This window comes from Bos grunniens, chromosome 1, assembly GCF_055505025.1.
Source record: "Bos grunniens cultivar Pamir isolate PY7600 chromosome 1, Bosgru_T2T1.0, whole genome shotgun sequence".
Lineage (NCBI taxonomy): Eukaryota > Metazoa > Chordata > Mammalia > Artiodactyla > Bovidae > Bos > Bos grunniens.
This window is the reverse complement of record NC_141165.1, coordinates 12,187,522-12,208,865: the sequence shown is the minus strand read 5'-3', so window position 1 is coordinate 12,208,865 and position 21,344 is coordinate 12,187,522. Positions and strand designations below refer to the sequence as shown.

Here is a 21,344-nt window from a genome sequence, read left to right as displayed (position 1 = left end):
AGCCGTAGGACCACCAAGGAAGTCCCTGTTATTACTTTTTTACTGTGGTTAAAACATACTTAACATGAAATGTTCCATTGCAACCGATTTTAAGTGCGCAGTTTAGGGTGATTAAGGTCAATCACGCTGTTGAGCAAGCATCGCCACTGTCTATCTCCAGAACTTTCCATCTTGAAAATGAATACTCTGCCCCCATGAAACACTCCCCCTCCCCCACCATGTCCCTTCTGTCTCTATGGATCTGACTCCTTCAGGGACCTCATATCAGGGGGTCGTTCAGCGTCTGTCCTTCTGTGACTGGCTTATTTAGCTGAGTATCACACTGGGGTTCCCTTGTGTTACAGCAGGGGTCAGAGTGTCCTGCCTCCTGAGGCTGAACAATACTCCATCGAGTGCATGGACTGTGTTCTGCTTGTCCATCATCCTCCAGGGGACACTCGGTTCTCTTCCACCTTCTGACTGTCGGGCTGCTATGCCGTTATTGCTACTGACAAATTGAAGGCAAACATTTCTGTTGGGGTTTGGGGTTTTCCCTACTTTATTTTACTTTTATACATTTTTAAACTTTTATTATTCTTATTTTACTATTAATCCACCGTCCAGATTTACTAGATCCTAATGATTTTGAACAGGCTTCCCTGGTGATTCAGCGGTAAAGAATTCGCCTGCAATGCAGGAGACTCAGGAGATATGAGATGGATCCCTGGGTCAGGAAGATCCCCTGGAGGAGGGCATGGCAACCCACTCTAGTATTGCTGCCATGGACAGAGGAGCCTTGTGGGCTATAGTCCATACGTCGCAAAGAGTCAGACATGACTGAGCACATGTGCTGGCTATGGTTTTGGACACACGCAGCAGTAAGCAGTAGCTGGAAGAGAGACCTTAGTTTCCTTCCCAGGAGTCCTAGCTGCTGGACCACAGAGCCCAGCAGATAAGGCCTAAATTTCCAGTCCTTGCCTGTCTAGACAAGAAGGAATTCTGACTCAGGGGCAGACGATAAAGAGAAAAGTAACACATTTGTTGGAAAAAACAGAGTACCTGCGGAAAGATGCATGAGTGTGCTCTGTGACAGGGTCTTGAGAGTCGCCCTTGGGGAAGTTTATTAACAGATACACAGCACAACAAGTGGGACAGCTCCCAGAGAAACAGCGTGTTTAGTTCAGACAGAAGCAAGGCAGAGATGCGCACCGGGAAAGAAAGGGTGTGGGCGTCCCCCAGAGTGAGGAGGAACGCGGTAAAGAGGTGGTTAAGTCAATTATATAGGACGGTTCTCTGGGTCTTTTTTCAACCTTTGGCTAATTATCTGGTTTCGTTCTCCATGCCTGACCTTCCCTAGGGCCCTCCCCAACTTGTGTGTGTGTGTGATGGAGTCCAGCCCAGGCCTATGGGATCACATATTAGCATCACGTATTATGGGGTGGTGCCTCCTCCTTTTGACCCCCAAGGACCCTTTCTGCTCATGTGCAATTTCTCCCTTGTTCCCTGAGGATGGGGAATATACGACCTCCTAATGGCATCCCACTCCAGTACTCTTGCCTGGAAAATCCCATGGACGGAGGAGCCTGGTAGGCTACAGTCCATGGGGTCGCTAAGAGTCGGACACGACGAGTGACTTCACTTTCACTTTTCACTTTCATGAATTGGAGAAGGAAATGGCAACCCACTCCAGTGTTCTTGCCTGGAGAATCCCAGGGACGGGGGAACCTGGCGGCGTCGCACAGAGTTGGACACGACTGAAGCGACTTAGCAGCAAGTAGCAGCAGCAATCCTTTACTCAGATAACCCCTCTCTGTTCCTGTTGAATCAAGGTGTCTGCAAGAGACAAAGCCTGGCTGTTTATCCTATTCCTGTTGTTACTTCCGTTTTGGAGAGCAAACAGGAGCCTGATTGTAAATGCCAAACCTGGAGCCTACCTGTCTCAAGCGACGTAAGCAGGAGATTACATGTAAGTGTCTGGCCTGAAGTCCATCTTTTTATTGTCCCCAGAAATGTAAGCAGGAGACCAGTTGTAAATGCCCAGCCTAGAGTCCATCCATCTCCTGCCTCACCTTCCAATTTTACTAGGAAACCCAGGGAGCCAAATTTCCCTAACCTCACCCCTCTTGTTCCCCCACCAAGGACCCTGTCCTGCATTCAGGATTTATGGTCTCATCCATGGGTTCATGTCTGCAAATCCTTGACCCTGTTACTGGACCCATTTTAAGCCTTTACATAAACAGCCCTGAAACTGGCTTATCTTCCATTGTTTTTGCTGATAGTGAGGCCTTTGAGATGTACCCTGTCAGGATTTGACCACCAGGTGGCTGCTGGCCTCACGGCCCAGCTTCATGGGCAACCAGGCACAAGAGCCATGCTTTGGAGCCTAAGAGCTGGGCTGGGCGCAGTGCCAGGCAGGCCCACCCTGCCGGCCCTGGAACCAGCAGCCCTGGGGGATCAGGAGGGGGTGGTGCGTGGCAGTGGGAAGAAGAGAGTGGGCAGAGCACCCCCACCTGGGTGGGGTGCAGACATCACCTCCCTTCACAAGCAGCAGCACCCCCCAACCCTGAGCAGAGGCAGGGACACCAGTGGCCGCCGAGCGGGGTGCAGGGCACCGGGGCACATGACCACATGCCTACACTTCAGAGGTGCTCCACTCCAGGGCAGTGGCCGCCTGGGAATTCTCCTCAAGCCGAGGGGCCCAGTGAGGGGCTCTTTCCTGCCTGTAGGATGGAGAGTGGACTGGTCCACCCCCCATGCTAGGCTGCTGCCCAGAGGCACAGTTGTCACAGGTCCCTGTGGGCCCTTGCACCTGGCAATGCTGGTGGCGGGGGCAGGCACAGACCTGGAGGCTGGGACCCAGCCCAGTGGTCACTGGCAGGATAGTCGGTCAGCAGAGGTGGTCGGTGCTCAGTGGACTGAGATGATGCCCACAGAAATGCCCACAGGCAGGAGTGGCACTTAGAACCTTGGAAGCAGGGTTTTCAGGAAGACATGGGTGTGGTAGAGCACAGGCTGGGTGTCCAAACTGACCCTCACCTGCTCACACCTGCCTTCCTCCACCTCACCTGCTCACACCTGCCCTCCTCCACTTCACCTGCTCACACCTGCCCTCCTCCACCTCACCTGCTCTCACAGGCCCTCACCTGCCCTCACTTGCTCATACCTGTCCCCACTGGCCCTCACCTGCCCATACTGTGTACCCATTGGCCCTAATCTGCCTCACCTGCCCATACCTGGCCTCCTGCACCTCACCTGCCCATACCTGCCCTCCTCCACCTCACCTGCTCTCACAGGCCCTCGCCTGCCCTCACTTGCTCATAGCTGTCCTCACTGGCTCTCACCGTCCCTCACCTGCTGATACCTGTCCTCTCTGCCCCTCACCTAGCCCTCACACATCCTCCCTTGCCCATGCCTGCCCCTGCCTGCTTATAACTGTCCTCGCTGGCCCTTGCCCTTGCCTGCACGTGCTCCCACTGGTGCTCGTCTGCCCTCCCTTGTCCCCCCCTCCCCGTCCTCAGTGGCTCGCACCTTCTCTCACGTGTCCTCATGGCCCTCACTGCCCTCCTGGCTCTGGGACCCTCGCTCCCCCGGCTCCTGGCCCTGGGGCCCTAAGAGCTGACTGTGGGTGGGCTGGGCAGTGAGGCGGCCTGAGGATGGGTGCGCCCCCGGGGGCCAGGCCGCCTACTGACTCCTGAAACCACCTCTTTCTTCAGACTCTGAGTGGCCAGGCAGGGGTAGGGGGCAGGGGACAGGGCCGGGGAGCGAGCCAGGCAGGGACCCAGTGTCTCCAGGTGACGCCTCAGCTCACCTGTCCCAGCTGATGCCTCAGAGCTTGGCCCAGACAGGGTTGCCACCTCTCTGCTGGTTTCCCGTTATTCGGGGGCAGAGGGCAGGGACTACGGCAGAGGCTCCTGGTGGTCTCCCTGACACTTCTGCTCTGTATGGGCAGCAGCCCAGTGCCCAAGGCTGCCTGGGTCATGGGTCAGAGCCTTGGAGTAAGAACAAGCTGGCAGGGAGGTGGGCAGAGAGATGAGGAAAGAGGTGCCAAGGGTCTACTGTCTGATGTTTTATGTGAAAGCCCTGATTTTTAACTAATTAAAAATGTTAAATTAGTTAAAACTAATTAACATTGATTAAATTTGTACTAATTAAAACTAATTGAATTCTCTTCCAAGCCCCGAGCCGACTAAAGCATCTGACACACCAACACACATCTGCTGGCAGGTGGGCAGCAGGTGGGCGGCAGGTGGGCAGCAGGTCACCAGTTGAAGTCCCCTGGCTCCACTGGGAACAGGGATGACCTTCCAGTCTCTGCTCACTCACAGGGGAGGGGAAGCAACAGCATAAAGACAGGTGGGGGGGTCTGGGGGGCCAGTGGCATAGGACCATGTGCAGAGAGGGACCAGCTCTGGTCTCAGTCCTGAGAGGGGTGTAGCCCCAGAGGAGAAGCTGGGGGTTGGGGTGCAGAGACCACCCGTGGTCGTTCACAGGATCAGGCAGAGGGGTGCTCTGGGGCAGAGCTGGGGGCACATTTCGTGTCCCGGGCTGACTCAGACCAGGTCTCCTGGCTGACTGCCTGGTGGGGCCCACAGGGCTAGTGGGGCCACGGATGTAGATGGAGCTGTATGAGGTCCTCTCCCCCTCGGGTGACTCACCCGGGGCAGGTGGGGACAGGCTGGTGCCACCCACCCTGAGAGGTGCCAGGGCCCTCGTGACCTCTGTCCTAGCTGCCCTCTGCCCTTCTGTCCTGGGAGATTCTGATGATCCACAGATGACAAGAGGGGTGAGCTTGTTCAGTTCAGATGAGGATCTGGTGATCTAGGTGACGACACCAGCCCTCAGCGTGAACAGAAAGCAGTGCTCATGGGAAGGTGGGTATACCGGTGACCGCACCCCACTGCCCTGGGCTTCCGTCCCTGGAGAGTGAGATGGTGGACAGGGTTGGGGCGGAGAGCTGCCTCTTGCCTCTGAGGAGCAGAGCTCTCATCACTGTTTCAGCAGCAGCTCTACCCTTGGCGGGCACACCCTGGGGACACCTATTCGGGGTATTTTTAGAGCTGCACCTCCAAAGTGAGGCTGCCAGTGGGTTGGTAAACAACCAGCATGCCCTTGCTCCGTGAGTGCGTCCGGGCCTCCTTACTGCTGGGGAGGTGGATGGCTCACAAGCTGGGCTCTGCAAACTCCAGCGGGAAGGGAGGGCCATCTCAGCCAGGTGACAGCCCCTGGCCTCCAGCTCTAGTGAGGAGAAATCCTGGGCTGGGTCCGCAGGGAAGGGTGGGAAGGACACCACAGCAGTCTCTCCGCAGTGGGGTCCCCAGAGCCCTGGGGGGCAGGGGGGTGCTGGACAGGCGGCCGGAGGCCCACAGAGCACATGGCTGGGAGGCTGACTGGGCTTACTTAGGGCATAATGTGACCACTGAAGATGGTCCCAGGCTGGCCTAGAGTCCCCTTCAGGACCTCTGACCTCCCTGGGCCTCTCATCTCCAGGGACCCTGGGCATGGAGGGAAATAGCGCTGGCTGTTTCCTCAGGCCTGTGCACATCAAGGGCAGTGTCTGGCCCCCAGTTCTCTACCCCTCTACCTGGTCAGAGTGGGCATGACTATCCTGCCTGGGTGCTGGCTCCACCCTGCCAGCTGGGGCACCTGTGGGAGAAGCTGGGGTGCTGTCTCCTGCTCTGGATGGGTCCACCTACACAGCCGCGGGTGAGTGACAAGCTGAGGCCTGTAAGCCTGGTTGCAGGTCTAGGGCTATCTGGGTGGAGGGGGACATCACTAGATTCCTCCTGGGGGTAGGGGGTGGGAGTGGAACCTGGGGGAGGGTCTTCCCACCAGAGGGTGCTGCCAGGTACATAGACCTCTCTAAGCAGTTGACACCTAGCATGGAGTGGACTGCCTGGTCTGCGTGGCTCCTTCTGAGCAGAGCTGGCCGTGGCTGTGTCCTGTTCGCCCAGCCCTGGGTCAACAGGAACTGAGAGAAGCCAGCTGTGGGGCAGGGAGGGTCCCGTCCTTTCTCAGCCTCTGCCTCTAGGGTCTGCCAGCTGGATGCAAGGAAGTGAGGCAGGAGGCAGGAGCAGGTGGGGGCGGCCACCCAGTCCCCTGCCCACCTCCCGTTAGTGGGGTACCTTGGCCAGCTTCCCCTCAGACTAGAGGATGAAGCCACGGCCCCAACCGTGCTGTCTTGACTCTCTGGAACCTTTTGTGCAGGTTTATCAAGGTAACAGTTGTATCTTCAACTTGGGGAAATGACTCTCACAACTTCAAACAGTGCAGAGGAGCAGAGCATGGACCAGCAGCTGGGGCCCGTGTCCCCTCTTCCAGCCTCAGGCTTTGTGCCCCGGGGGCCCCACTGTAGCCCTGACAGGTGACACGGCCTTCCCATCAGTTCAGATAGGGAACCCGCCATGTCCCGAGGTGGTCTCCAAACCCCACACCTCACATAGGGGCTGTGACACGGCCATTAGAGACCTGAGATCACAGAGGGGACCCTGAGGACCAGCTGTGACATCCAGAAGGCTGGCCTGCACGCTTCCTGGGGCCCTAGATGTGGCCAGAATCAGAGAAGAGCAGCGTGCAGTGCCCAGGTGCACGGCCCCGCCCCTCCGCACACCCCGCCCCTCCGCAGGCCCCACTCCCTCCACCTCTCAAGAAATTCTGCTTTCCCAAGTTCTTGCCCAAACCCAGCTGCAGCCAGCTGCGGTCCTGCCTGGACCAGCCGGGCGTCTAAAGCTTCCTGTCATCTCCATACCTGCTCTGTCCACCACAGTGACCACTAACCGTGTCCTGACAAATAAATTAAGCAGAATTTGAAACCCAGTTCCTCTGTTTCAGGCCCTTGGTCACGTGTGAATGGACAGTGCAGGCGTGGGCCGATTCTATCGCTATGGACAGCTCCGTGGGCAGCGCTGACCACAGCACCCGCCTCGGCTGCCCAGAATGCTCCCTCGAGGCTTGAGCCACACCAGCCCTCCCTGTGCCAGAGATCCGGACCCATCCTCACCCAGCTTCTTGCAGCAGAAGAGAGGAGAATGACACCATGCAGGAGATGACCACAGGGACACAGGGTCAAGGAGCTGGACCCCAGCTTTCAAGGTGCAGCACATGAGCCCAGAGGTCAGTGTCTGAAAGTCTTGCCTCTGCCCCATGCCTGGGTTGCGGCTTCTTCTCCAGGGTAGGAGAAGATAGCTACCAAGGTGGGCAAGCAGAGGCCCTGATGGGTGCCGAACCATGTGGCTGGATGGGAATACCAGGAAGTGTACAAAGGTCCCGTGACCCACACTGGAGTTACTCCCCTGCCTTTGGCTACAGATTTAGACCATCCACTAGAGTCAAGTGAAACGTGTTAGCATCGTAAGAGAATTAAGTAAAGTAACTGGCTAAAAAATTATGTATATGATATGTATATGTATGGGCATATGTGGGGCTTCCCAGGTAGCACTAGTGGTAAAGAACCTGCCTGCCAATTCAGGAGACATACTGGGTCTTGAAGATCCCCTGGAGGAGGGCATGGCAACCCACTCCAGTATTCTTGCCTGGAGAATTCCATGGACAGAGGAGCCTGACAGGCTACAGTCCATGGGGTCACACAGAGTCAGACACGACTGAAGTGACTCAGCACACACAGCACATGGACATATGTAGAATAAAGTGTAAGATATCTGGAAATACACAACAAGAAACATGCAGAGCATACATAGGGAAACAAAAAATATTTTCGGATGGATATCTAAATAAGGGGAAAACGTACCCGGAGCCTCAGGGGTGGCTCTGTGTTGTTGAGTCAGTTCCCCAGGACGGATCTGTAGAAACAGAAGGAAGTCCATCAAAATATAAGGATCACATTTGTCTCTAAAGCTCGCCTCTATGATGCACATGTATGATGGGATTACTTTTGTTTGCAGAGAGTGGCGCTGACCTGAGGATCTGGGACAGGCTGGGTGGAGGCTGCTTACACAGGGCCGTGACCATGGGGAAGGGGCAGGGCTGGCACACATGGCCACTGGGGATAAGACAAAGGTAGACACACATCATCAGAGGAACAGTTCCAGGTAAGTCAAAGTTTAACATAAACATCAATAGCCACGTAGATCTGGGGCTGCTGAAGGCAGGAATCACAAAGGAAAGACTGCAGGGCATGCCTTCATTGCTCAGTTGTGTCTGACTCTGCGACCCCATGGACTGCAGCACACCAGGCTTCCCTGTCCTTCACAATCTCCTGGAGTTTGCTCAAACTCATGTCCACTGAGTCAGTGATACCATCTAACCATCTTGTCCTCTGCTTCCCCCTTGTTCTCCTGCCTTCAGTCTTTCCCAGTATCAGAGTCTTCGTTCAACTGAAAACACCTTTAGGTCAGAGAGCTCCACAAGGGACCACAGCCCCGAGGCTCACTGCGAACACGTCTGCTCAGACCTGCCAGGTAGGGCTGGTGTCTTCAGGCAACGGGTGTGTGTGTACACATATTTGCATATTCCTATGTTTGATGAGGTTGTTGGGCCAACAAGAAAAAGAGGAACATGCACTATGAAGGATGGGCAAGCTACAGAGATGATGACTACTCAAAATGAGAATTAAAAATCATCATGTTAAAGTCATGAGAGTGCTGTTTTGACAGTCCAACTTGCAAAGGTTTTTAGAAAACCTATGTTTTCAGGGGTTTTTTGTCTTTCTTTTTTGGAACGGGTAGTATATTTGCATAATTCAAATGTCAAAAAGTATAAAAAGTGATGCAATGATATGCCCATCCCCTCTCCATGCAGGTCCTGCCATCCCTGCCCCGCCCCCTACAGGCAGTCTCCATCCAGGGGAGAACCCACCCCAAACATGCAGCAGCACGTGTGTCCACGTCGCCTCTCTGCTGCGTGGCTGCTGGCGGACTGTGCATACTTTCCCCCTTTCTCAATAAATCTTGGAGACAGCTCTAAACCCACACACAGGAGCTTCAGGTTCTCTTCTGAGTGGCAGCAAAGAACTAATCACCTTGAACAGTCACCATCGTGCTGGTGCACAAGGATATTTATAAGATCTTTTCCTGGACATAAAAGTATGCTGTCAAAGTGGCCCCCGTGGGGGTAGGGGTTGGGGGTGTGTGGAGAGGTTTGTTTTAACCACGGCACCCAGTTCTGGGCAGAGAGCACTGGCGCCTGCCAGTGTGAGAACACCCACACAGTTGTGTGTTCACCTGACTTCTGGATGGGGATCCTCTTCAGATTTCTGGAATTTCCTCTGTGCAATTCTTTTCAAAGTAAGACTGTACTGTGGTTCCTACCCACATTTTCCTCTTGAACGTGAAAGTGTTAGTCATTCAGTCATGTCTGACATCCCATAATTTTCTATTGGCTATCAGACATCATGTTTTCCCCATGTGAGATATTTTTGTGTTCCTATTAGCACGCTTGAGCTTGTTCTGGAAAGCAATTGACTTGGAAACAACTCCTTTCTCTCAAGACTTATGACTTATTGTGGGATGGCACAAAGGCAGGAAAATACAACTGAAAATGAAGATAAAAATCAGTCCATAGAAACAGATCCAGAAATGACAAAGAAAACAGATTTAGTAGACAAAGACATTAAGACATTTGTTAGAACTATATTTTTATGTTCAAGAAGTTAGAAAAAAGAGTAGATGTGATAAAGACAGATACAGATATAAAAGATCCAAATCAAATTTCTAAAGATGAAAACTACAATGTTCAAGGTGAAAAATACACTGGAGTGGAGTAGCAGACTCATTGGAAAAGACTCTGATGCTGGGAGGGATTGGGGGCAGGAGGAGAAGGGGACAACAGAGGATGAGATGGCTGGATGGCATCCCTGACTCGATGGACATGAGTCTGAGTGAACTCCGGGAGTTGGTGATGGACAGGGAGGCCTGGCGTGCTGCGATTCATGGGGTTGCAAAGAGTCAGACACGACTAAGTGACTGAACTGAACTGAACTGAGACATCACAGGAGAAAAGATTAGTAAACTTGAAGATACAGTGCTAGAAACTGTACAAAATGAAACACAAAAACATATCCTAAAAAAAACGAATAGGAAGTGTGACAACTTAAAGTCCTCTAATATGTGTATTACCAATGTTCCCCAAGGTAGAGGGACAAACATTTGAACAACATGAATGCACAGATCCAAGAATCTCAATAAACCCCAAGCACAAGAAATAATAAGAAAATAATACCAAGGCACAGCACGATCAAACTGTTCAGAACTAATGACAAAGAGAAAAATCTTAAAACCAGTCAGAGGGAGGAAAGACACTTTCATATAGTAAAAAAAAGAAAAGAATAATAGCTCTTATCATGGAAACACTGCAAATTAGAGCACAATGGAGCAACCTCTTTGAAGTACTGGAAGATACAGACCCAAACTAGAATTATACACCCAAAAAATTGTCTTTCAAAAACGGAGGTAAAATAGGCGTTTTTAGACATGGGAAGACTGAAAGTCTTCACACCAATGGATGTACATCACCAGAAATATTAAAGAAAGTCCTTTGAGAAGAAGGAAAATCTGAATCAGTACAGAGGAAAGAGAAGCATCAAAAATGGAAAAATATGAATAAATATAAAGATGTTTTTTAAAATCCCTAAAATATAACTGACTTCTTAAAGGAAAAATAGTGTATAGTGGGGTTTGTCACAAACTTAGAAGTAAAATGCATGACAACAATTGCATAAATACTGGGAGGGAGAAACAGAAATCTACTCTTGTAATACAAGATTCCCTGGAGGAAGGCACAGCAACCCACACCAGTGTTTTTGCCTGGAGAATCCCATGGACAGAGGAGCCTGGAGGGCTATAGTCCATAGGGTTGCAAAGAGTCGGACATGACTGAAGCAACTTAGCACAGCACACACTGCATAATAGTACTGTGCTAAGTTAAGGAGGTGCATTATAAACCTAGAGCCACAGATAAAAGAAAAAAGAAAGAATTATGGCTAATAAGCAAACATAAAAGATATATGGAATTAAAAACTATTAATCTCAAAGAAGGCAAAAGAATAGCAGATGAGACAAATTTAGAATAAATAGATGATAGATTTAAACTTAACCATATTAATAACCACATTGATATTCTAATGGTCAAAAGATTCCAATTGGAACAGAAATTGTAAGATTTAATAAAAGAGCAAGACCAAATAATATACTGCCAACAGGAAAAACACTTTAAATGTAAAGATACAAATAGGTTAAAAATAAAAGGATGGGAAAATACATAACATAATGATACTACTTAACAGATAGTTGGAGTGACTCATAACATTGGATAAGTAGATATCAGGGCAAGAAACATTGTAAGAAATATGAAGGATTATTCTGTAATAAGAAAGGGATCAATTCATCATGAGGACTAACACCCTAAGCATTTATGTACCTGATAAAAAGCTTCAAAACAGGGAAGCAAGAATTGCTAGAACCGGAAGGAAAAGAACAAATCAACAATTGTAGTTGGAGATTTCAACACCTTATCTCAATAATTAATAGAACAAATGGACAGAGAACTTAGTAAATGAATAAACGACTTAAATGATACTATCAATCAAATTAATATTTGTAGAGGATGTCACCCAACCACAGCAGAATACATAACCTTTTTGCTCCACATAGTTGATGTACAAAAATAGACCATATTCTGGCCTATAAAACGATTCTCAATAAATTTAAAGGATCCAGGTCATTCAAAGTATGTTCTCTGGCCACAGTGAAAATCAATGAAGATTCAATAACAAAACTAGGTAATCTCCAAATATTCAGAAACTAAAAACAGATATCTAAATGATGCACAAATTAGAAAAAAAAAATTATAGGAAAATTTCAAAGTATTTTAACCAGGATGAAAATGAGTATACGACTTATTAAGTTGTGAGGTTTTTTTTTCTACTTTTTCTGCTTTAATTAAACATCTTATATGATTCCATTTATCTCCTTCTTAGCATATCAATTTTCCTGATTTAAAAAATATTTAAGTGCTACTCCTACAGTTTGCAGTATACATTAAAACATGACCTTAGTGAGGTTTATCTGAGGTTAATTTAAGCCCATTTTCAGTTTTAACTGTACTGCTTCATATAGAGTGGAGGTGCCTTACAGGCGAGTGTTCCAAGATTTCACTCCATTCTCCTGGCCATTGCTGTTGTTTGTTTTACTTAGTCACCCAAAACATTGCTATTATTACTACTTTAAACAGTTATGCTTTAGATCAATTAAGAATAAGGATGAAAAGGATTTTATTTTATCTTTATTCCTTCTTAAACACTCATTTCTGTATGTAGATCCAACTTTCTAACCTATAGCATGCCCTTCTCCCCAGAGAACTTTAGAAAAAATATTTCTTGTGCAGCATGTCTGCTGGCAATGAATTCCTTCAGTTTTTGTTTGTCTGAGAAAGTCTTTATTCACTCTTAAGAGATAATTTCATCAAACAGAGTTCTAGGTTGGTGGAGGTTTTCTTTCAACACTTTAAATATTCACTCCACTCTCTGCTTGGTTGACTGTAGATGCCCAAATTCTCAACTAAATGTCAGCAAATCAAGCTCAACAACAATATGTAAAAAGGAAAATACATCACGATGTGGCAAGGTTTTTCCCAGGAATGCAAGGCTGGCTTAACATTTGAAAATCAATTGATCTAATTCATCACAGTAACAGACAGAAATTAAGAGAAACCACAGGCTTATCTCAGGAATGCAAGGTTGGTTTCGCATTTGAAAATCAATCAATGTAACACATCACAATAACAGATAGAAATAAAGAAAATCTATACTTTCTTCTCAATAGATGCAGAAAAACATTTTTGATGAATCTTAAATGCAGATTGCTCAGTGAATGAAGTTAGTCTGAAAAGACTGCATATCACGTAATTATAATTGTATTTATGATGTTCTGGAAAAGGTGAAACTGTTGTGATGGTAAAAAGATCTGTGATGGCCAGGAATTTGTGAGAAGGAATGAGGGATTGGGTACGTGAAGCAAAGGGATATTTTTTTTTAGTGTGGTTACATTATTCTGTATGAGACGCTAATGGTGGATATATGACATTGTCCATTTGTCAACTTTACAGCATGAAGAATATACCTTACTGTGTGCATTTAGGAGTTTGGGGATCTCAGGATGGAACCCAGAATGTGACAAAATAATCTTACTGTATCACAAATGTATACAGCATCCTCACTGGGGAGCGTTCATCCTCACTGACCTCCTTAGGAATGACTAGTTTTGGAAATGGGTGGAGTCTATAAGTTCAAAGGCCAAAGAAATTGTGCATAGGTTGATAAAGTTGTTTCCTGGGGGACATGGGTTGATAAAGATTGAGGGCAGGAGAAGAAGGGAGTGACAGAGGATGAGGTGGTTGGATGGAAACACCACCTCAATGTACATGGGTTTGGGCAAACTCTAGGAGATAGTGAAGGACAGGGAAGCCTGGTGTGCTGCAGCCCATGGGGTCACAAAGAGTCGGACATGACTTAGCGACTGAACAACAACAATATGTATATGCTGTTACTGAACAGAGTTTGGGTCTACTTGCGTGATGCACAGCAAAGCCAGCCTACTGATACCAGGTTGTGGTGAAGGAAAGTACAGCATTTATTTGCAGGACACTAGGCAAGGAGAATGGGCAGCTCATGCTCAAAAGATCTGAATCCCTAATGGCTCTTAGAGAAGAAGTTTTAAAGGCAACATTAGGTGTGAAGGTTGCAGGGTGCATGATCATGGACATTCTTCTGATTGGTTGGTGGTGAGATACCAGGGTGGTATTTCAGGAACTTCAGCTATCAGTTTTCTGACTCCAGCTTGTCTGGAGTCTGTGTGCTGGTGATCATCTTGCAGTCACTTTCTCCACCTGGTCAGGGTTTAGTTTCTTCAAAAAAGCCTAAATATATTCATCATATTATCTATAGCCCTTGAGGAGGAACTAAGCATTCCTGACTTTGTTTTATGGCTAAAGTATTTTTATTTTGTCTTGCTTTACTACTTTCCTTTGTGTCTACATTTTCTCACTTTTCTGATTAAATGTACTCTTTGGAAGTCAGGGAAGGCTTAGGTGGCTAAAGGCTTCTACAAACAAGAAATGGGGGATGAGGACAGGTCTGATCCTGGGAAGGCCCTGCAGGTCCTGCACAGTTTTGATACTGGCATTAAACAGGTAAGTGGATGGGGTGGGAGCCAGGTGTCCCCCTGTTGCGGGGGAGGTTACACCTCAGGAAGGTGAGGAGAGTTAGAGGCATCGGGGTGGACTCATGTTTAGCTTAAGGAGGACGCCAATGGATAAATGGAGGAATTTTAGATGTGTGCAGTCACACCTCAGAAATACCGCAGGTTCAGTTCCAGACAGTAAAGTGAATGTTGCAATAAAGTGACTCACAAAATTTTTGGTTTCCCAGTGCATATTAAAGTTATGTTTATACTATACTGTTGATTACTAAGTGTACAATAGCATTATGTATATAAAAATCAATGTACATCAGTTAATTAAAAATACTTTTTGATTAAAATGCTAATCATCATCTGAGCCTTCAGAGAGCTGTGGAAGTGACAACAAAGATCACTGATCACAGATCACAGTAAATACAACAATAATGTCAAGTTTTGAAATACTGCAAGAATAATCAGTAATCTCAGATGACACCACCCTTATGGCAGAGAGCGAAGAACTAAAGAGCCTCTCGATGAAAATGAAAGAGGACAGTGAAAAAGCCGGCTTAAAACTCTACATTCAGAAAACTAAGATCATGGCATCTGGTCCCATCACTTCGTGGCAAATAGATGGGGAAACAATGGAAACAGTGACAGACTTTATCTTCTTGGGCTCCCAAATCACTTCAGGTGGTGACTGCAGCCATGAAATTAAAAGATGCTTGGTCCTTGGAAGAAAAGCTCTGACCAACTTAGATAGTATATTAAAAAGCAGAGACATTACTTTGCAAACAAAGGTCCATCTAGTCCAAGCTGTGGTTTTTCCAGTAGTCATGTATGGATGTGAGAGTTATACTATAAAGAAAGCTGAGTGCCAAAGAATTAATGCTTTTGGACTGTGGTGTTGGAGAAGACTCTTGAGAGTCTCTTGGACTGCAAGGAGATCAGACTAGTCCATCCTAAAGGAAATCAGTCCTGAATATTCATTGGAAGGACTGATGCTGAAGCTGAAACTCCAATACTTTGGCCACCTGATTCGAAGAGCTAACTCACTGGAAAAGACCCTGATGCTGGCAAAGATTGAAGGCAAGAGGAGAAGGGGAGGACAGAGGATGAGATGGTTGGATGGCATCACCGATTCAACAGACATGAGTTTGAGTAAGCTCTGGGAATTGGTGATGGACAGGAAAGCCTGGTGTGCTGCAGTCCATGGGGTCAAAAAGAGTCAAACACAACTGAACTGAACTGAACTGAAGAATTATCAAAATGTGACACAAATATGAGACATGAAATGCTGTTGGAAAAATGGAACCAGAGACTTGCTTGACACAGGGTTGCCACAACCTTCAATTTGTCAAAAACACGATGTCTGCAAAGCACAATAAAGCGAGATATGCACACAGGTTAATGTGCACACATGTACTTCCTTCTTCATCAGCTGAGTGGACTTAGAAGCAGCCACAACCGGGCAGCAATGATCACGTCAGTGCCCAAATCGTGGTCTTTCCCGGAGAAGGGACCAGACTCCCTGGAGGAACACTGACTCTCAGACAGGAGCAGGAAATGGCTCGAGGAAGGGAAGTGCTTGGAAACAAACCACAACAGCCACCATGGACGGGCATGTCGGGGACAGCAGAGCCAACCGAGGAACTCCCGAGGGCCAGCGCCAGAGCCGGTTCAGCAACAGAACAGCAACAGTACTGGATCACGACCCAAAGCATAAAATAAATAAATACCCCCAGGGCCAGCCTGACATAAACAAGTGACAGAGAAGGAAACCAGGAGGATCCACATGGCTCTGCAGCTGTCCCGTCCTCAGGGGAGGGGAGCGCCCCTCCTCGGGTTGGGGGTGGGCACAGTGACCTCCTTCCAGAGGACGGTGGGAGGTGGTGGCAGCACAGTGGAGACACCTGCCAGACTCGCCTGAGCCGGGCGACCACGGTCAGCGTCCACCATGGAGGTCATGTGACGGCACGCACCCTGACGGGACGTGGTGAGAAGGGCCCCTCCCCTCTGTGGTCTTCCCTGAGGGGCGTCCTGAAAAACGCCTGGCTCCTCCTCCAAACCGTCAAGGTCGTTAAAGGCAAGAAGGTCTGAAAGACTGTCACAGCCCAGAGGAGCTCTGAGGGGACACGATGGCTGCATGTCATGTGGGGGCCTGGCTGGAGCCCTGGGGCAGCAGAAGGTCAGTAGGGGAAACTGAGGAGTCTGAACAGACTGTGACTTCCTGGTTTCATTAGCAATAGTGTGTTGATTATTGGTTCACTCGTTGTAACAAATGCCACGTGTGAATGCAAGATGTTAATAGGGAAAAACGGGATGGGTGTGTAGGAAATCATTGTGTTATCTTTACAGTTTATATATCTACAACTGTTATAGATGAACTTTAAAAAAAAAGGAACAAACAATACTAGGGGAAAAATAAGGATTTTATCTATAGCAAATAACGCATGAAAAGGTGCCATTATTCATTTGGGAAATGCAAATTAAAAACCCCACGAGGTAGCGCTACACCCCACTAGAAGATGAAAGTCAAAAAGGCGAGCCTTGAGCCAGATGCTGGCGAGGAGCCAGGACCACAGCAAGTGCAGCTGCTCCAGGAGGCAGAGGGGCTCTTCCTTAGAGTTAACGTTCAGGAGTCACGTTGTGTGGATCCGGGAGTCCCCTCCTGGGTGTCTACCCAAGAGAAACAATCACCTGCCTTCAGAGCGGTTTTGTAATCACCCAAGACAAAGCTCAGCCCACTGTCCATCACTAGACGATCTGGACTGTGGCAGCTGTAGTGGGGAGGCTGGCAGCTGTAAGGGAGGGCACCACCTACTGCAGCAGGGACCTCAGAGAGTGAGTGCTGAGTCACGTGAGGATGCCAGACCTCAAGGTGAACGTGGTGACGACTCCACTTACATGAAGCTCTGGGACGTGCACGGGAATCATGGTGACAGGCAACGGACGGAAGGCTTCGAGGGACAGGCGGAAGATCCGGGTGACTGTTCACCACCCTGGTTCTCGTGCTAGGCTCCCAAGCGTGTATGTATCAACTCCTCCACTTTAAACGTGGATGATTTATTTCTGTTCCCAATAAAATTTCAGGCAAAAGCACAAGCAATTCAAGAAGTTGGACTTGTGGGTTTTTGGTGAAATCCGTGAATTGTTGGTATTAAAAACACAGCCTCTTGCTTTTACGTCAAAAGTGTGTTAAAGTTCCTTTGGGGTTTTAAAATGATAAATGCTCAAATCTGCCAACACAAACAAAAATTTAAACTGACGCACACCAAGGGCAGTTGTGTCAGTGGACTTGAACAAATCCCATATGAACTCCTCGCACAGCAAACAGCTCCAGAGGAGTGGGTCATAATTTTTAAGACAAATATCTTCTGCATTCTTCTTTGAACATGTCTTGTGTTTAAGAAATAGCCCGGCTAAGCGCTGGCTTCTTCCAGCCCACTGTGCGGAAACACACCCCGCAGGGCTTCTTGGCAGGAACATGGCTGCCTGCTTGCCATCCGGATGGGGTGACCAGATTTGCTCCCCAGTGCCCGTGTGGAAATTTCCAGAGATGTTTTTCCTTCGTCACATCTTTAATTTGTCAAATGGGCCTCTCTCACTTCGGTTGCCAAGTTCACACAACTGCCAGGGAAGAGCTGGCCTGCGTGCCCGGGAGGCGGTCCATGTCGGCGTCCAGCCAGACCCTCTTCCACACTCAGCCCCACAGAGTCTGAGGGGGGTGGGGTCCCCCTGAGGCGTTCGTGGAAGCAGGGTGCTGCCTTGCTCCTGTAGAAGTGAACACGAAGTGCCCCCTAGGGCCTCCTCCATCCTCCCTTCAGTGTGAGAAGCAGGGTGGGTGCAGGTGCCGCTGACTCATGAGGGCTGTGCTGGGCTCCCAGGTTCCTGTGAATGAGTTTGTTTTGGGCAAGGCGCCGTGCCACTCCTGCCACCCTGACCTTGAGGACAGGCTGACTCTCTGTGCCCAGCCTTCTCCTCTTCTCTGCAGCAAGGGTTCCCGTCCTGCCACTCAGTCTAGGGCGCTTTGGGCCCTGATTTGTGCTTTTATAAACCAAAAAAAGAGAAAGGACTTTTGTTTCCTATAATGTTGATACCTCTGTCGGCAAAGAACCAGCAAGGTTGAAAGCCTTTCGTGGGTCCCTGCAGCTTTGCTTCCGGGGATAACAAGCACGATCTCCCCTAGAATGAATTGTGCAGCTGTTTCAAAGGTCAAAGTTCAGGCTTTGGGAACATGCTGGGACAGAGCGACACCACGGGCTGTTTTCAGCGGAGGCGGGAGATTTAACCTTGTGGCTCAGCTGGTAAAGAATCTGCCCGCAATGCAGGTGACCTGGGTTCGATCCCTGGGTTGGGAAGATCCCCTGGAGAAGGCAAAGGCTACCCACTCCAGTATTCTGGCTAGAGCATTCCATGCACAGTCTATGGGATTGCAAAGAGTTGGACAAGACTGAGCGACTTTCACTTTCACTGGAGTAAAGGATATGGTTTGAGAACAGCTCTGGGTCCCCTAGTCCTGGCACAGTTCTGAGCATGAAGAGCTGTGATGACCAGATAGAAGAGGCACACCCACCCCACCACAGGCCCTGTGGGTGTGGATGTAGGTGTGAAGACTGGAACTAGCAGCTTCTTTGACATTATGAGGGCAGCCACCCCAACGGTAAGGCTGACATGTGCAGAGCTGCACAAACAGATATTTGCAGCAATGGGTCTAGAAACCTGATCATATCTGCTCTGGACTGTCCTGTCACAGGAGTCAGTATTTATTAGCAAGTTCATGTTGAGGTCCATCAGAGTTGGGCATTCTGTTTCTTGAAACTTGGAGGTATCGCTTGTTCTAGAAACACATACTCTAGAATCAGAGCACATTGACTCCCAGGCCTTTGACACTGACCTTGTGTTGGCTCATTCATACAAAGAACGTAATGCAATAGCCCAGGACTGGCCACACTGCAAATTTTTACTTCTGAAAGTTATGACCAACCTACATAGCATATTAAAAAGCAAAGACATTACTTTGCCAACAAAGGTCCATCTAGTCAAGGCTATGGTTTTTCCAGTGGTCATGTATGGATGTGGGAGTTGGACTGTGAAGAAAGCTGAGCACCAAAGAATTGATGCTTTTGAACTGTGGTGTTGTAGAAGACTCTTGAGAGTCCCTTGGACTGCAAGGAGATCCAACAGTCCATCCTAAAGGAGATCAGTCCTGGGTGTTCTTTGGAAGGACTGATGCTAAAGCTGAAACTCCAATACTTTGGCCACCTGATACGAAGAGTTGACTCATTGGAAAAGACTCTGATCCTGGGAGGGATTGGGACAGGAGGAGAAGGGGATGACAGAGGATGAGATGGCTGGATGGCATTATTGACTCAATGGATATGAGTTTGAGTGATCTCTGGCAATTGGTGACGGACAGGGAGGCCTGGCATGCTGCAATTCATGGGGTCGCAAAGAGTCAGACACGACTGAGCGACTGAACTGAACTGAACTGAAATTGTCTCTATTCCACAAAAGTATCTTCACGCCTCACTCGTGTGGGATTGTGTCTCTAAAACTTCCGCGGCTTTTACTTTCCCCTGCATCTGAGCAGGCGGCACCCAGTTCACTGGATCTATCTCCCATGGCGAGTCCTCTGAGAACTCCCCTCCTGCTGAAGCTTTTACACTTGAACTTCCAGGGCACCCATGTGCACTCTCCCTCTTTAGCTCCACCTCCCTGCTTTCTGCAAGGACAGGATCTCTCCCCTGCTGGGGACCCCTTGCCATTGTCTCATGGTTCTGTTTCTGAGGCCGAGCACGTTTGGGATGGAGTCAGCTCTGCCTGCCGGGCTGATGAGACCTCAGGATGGTTTCACCTCCACCACAGGAGGGCTTCTTCTCTGCCTCTAGTGTTTGCTTGTCCCCAGTAGCAGTCATGGTGCTGCGGGCCCTGTGAAGGGGGACCTCATAGTTTCCTCCAGAACAGTGAAGTTGTAACAGAGCAGGACCCTCTGGGACCTTCCTGGGACAGACTCCACCCCAGAGTCCTCCACCTGCCTCGTTTGTAAAAAAAGCTGTAGTCTCCGTGGCCGCCTCTGAGTCACTGAAGCCTGGCTCAAGAATTAATGCTTGAAAGGATGTGAGCATTGAGTAACGAAAAATGGCAGTTGGGTCAAAACTGGTGACAATTTAAAAAAATAGATCAGCCATATGGTAATCACAGAATCTTTAGTTCCTCCCTGAAGTAGCTTGATAACTGTCTGATACACACTCCTGAATTGTTCTACAGATACTGAAATCCTCACCAAATGGAAGAAGTTCACTGAATGATGGCCATGAATGAGTAGTCCCTAGACTGGTCGGGACTAGATGGCTGATGATGGAGATTCCTAGAAGACCATCCCGTTACCTCACCACCAATCAGAAGAAAACCACAGCCTGCAGCCCTTACCCTACATGTTGCCTTTAAAAACCCTTCCCGAAAAGCCACCGGGGAGTAGGGACTTTTGAGCACAAGCTGCCAGTCTCCTTGCTCAGACCTACAGTAAGCCTTCCTCTGCTCCAGACTCCAAGTTTTTGGTTTGTCTGGCCTCACAGTGCATCAGGCACATGGACTTGGGTTTGACAATGAAATAAAGGAGTAAGCTGGACGTTTCAAGCCACCAGCCTCAGCTGGTCACAGGCCACCGCCCTGCCACAAACCTGCTCTGTCCCAAGGGGGTGGGTCTTCCAGGCCCTAAGCAGCCTGGACCCTAGCCCTTCACCCATAGGATGGGGGTCCTTCCCAGAACCAGGCACAGCTGTGGCTGTGACCCTGTGGGGGAAGTGCTCAGCAGGCTTTTTTTCTCCTGCTTTTGCTCAGCGGGCTTCTCTTCCCTCTTTCCCCAGGTCTTGGAGCCGCCAGGACCTCCCTGTGTTGTGTCCGTGTGTCCACAGGATTTTGGATGATGTGCTGTTGAAAGTGGGTGTTGGAGACATGGTGTCTGTCAGGGATTCGGGGTCCTGTGGAGGGAGGGGTGTGGGAATCCTGCTTGCCATGACTGTCCATCCACTGCAACTCACTCATCCGTCCACACAGAGCCTGGGTCCAGCCCACGCGGAAGGGTTGGGGCTCAGTGACAGCAGGACTGTGCCCGGGTGTAGTTCACAGCCACGTCGGCGCAGACAGGAACCCGCCTGTGTTCCCGGGCTGTGGGGTCAGCCTCTCCAGCCCTCACTGTCCCCACACAGCCTAATGTGGATGTCTATACTGCCCAGC

The 21,344-nt window shown here is 49.1% G+C and overlaps 1 long non-coding RNA gene across 5 annotated transcripts; it reads left to right on the top strand.

The window, feature by feature from the left end:
• Positions 1 to 1,274: 1,274 nt before the first annotated feature.
• LOC147378967 (uncharacterized) lies at positions 1,275 to 20,744 on the top strand. 5 transcript variants are annotated; one of them, XR_015136050.1, is made up of 6 exons: positions 1,687 to 1,945; positions 5,467 to 5,682; positions 6,184 to 6,340; positions 6,808 to 7,089; positions 8,281 to 8,393; positions 8,734 to 10,256. It is a non-coding gene; the product is annotated as an uncharacterized LOC147378967 (long non-coding RNA). The 5 variants fall into 5 exon arrangements; XR_015136026.1 differs by lacking the exon at positions 8,734 to 10,256 and adding an exon at positions 20,376 to 20,744 and having other exon boundaries at positions 1,809 to 1,945; XR_015136021.1 differs by lacking the exon at positions 8,734 to 10,256 and adding an exon at positions 20,376 to 20,744 and having other exon boundaries at positions 1,821 to 1,945; positions 6,184 to 6,560.
• Positions 20,745 to 21,344: the final 600 nt, after the last annotated feature.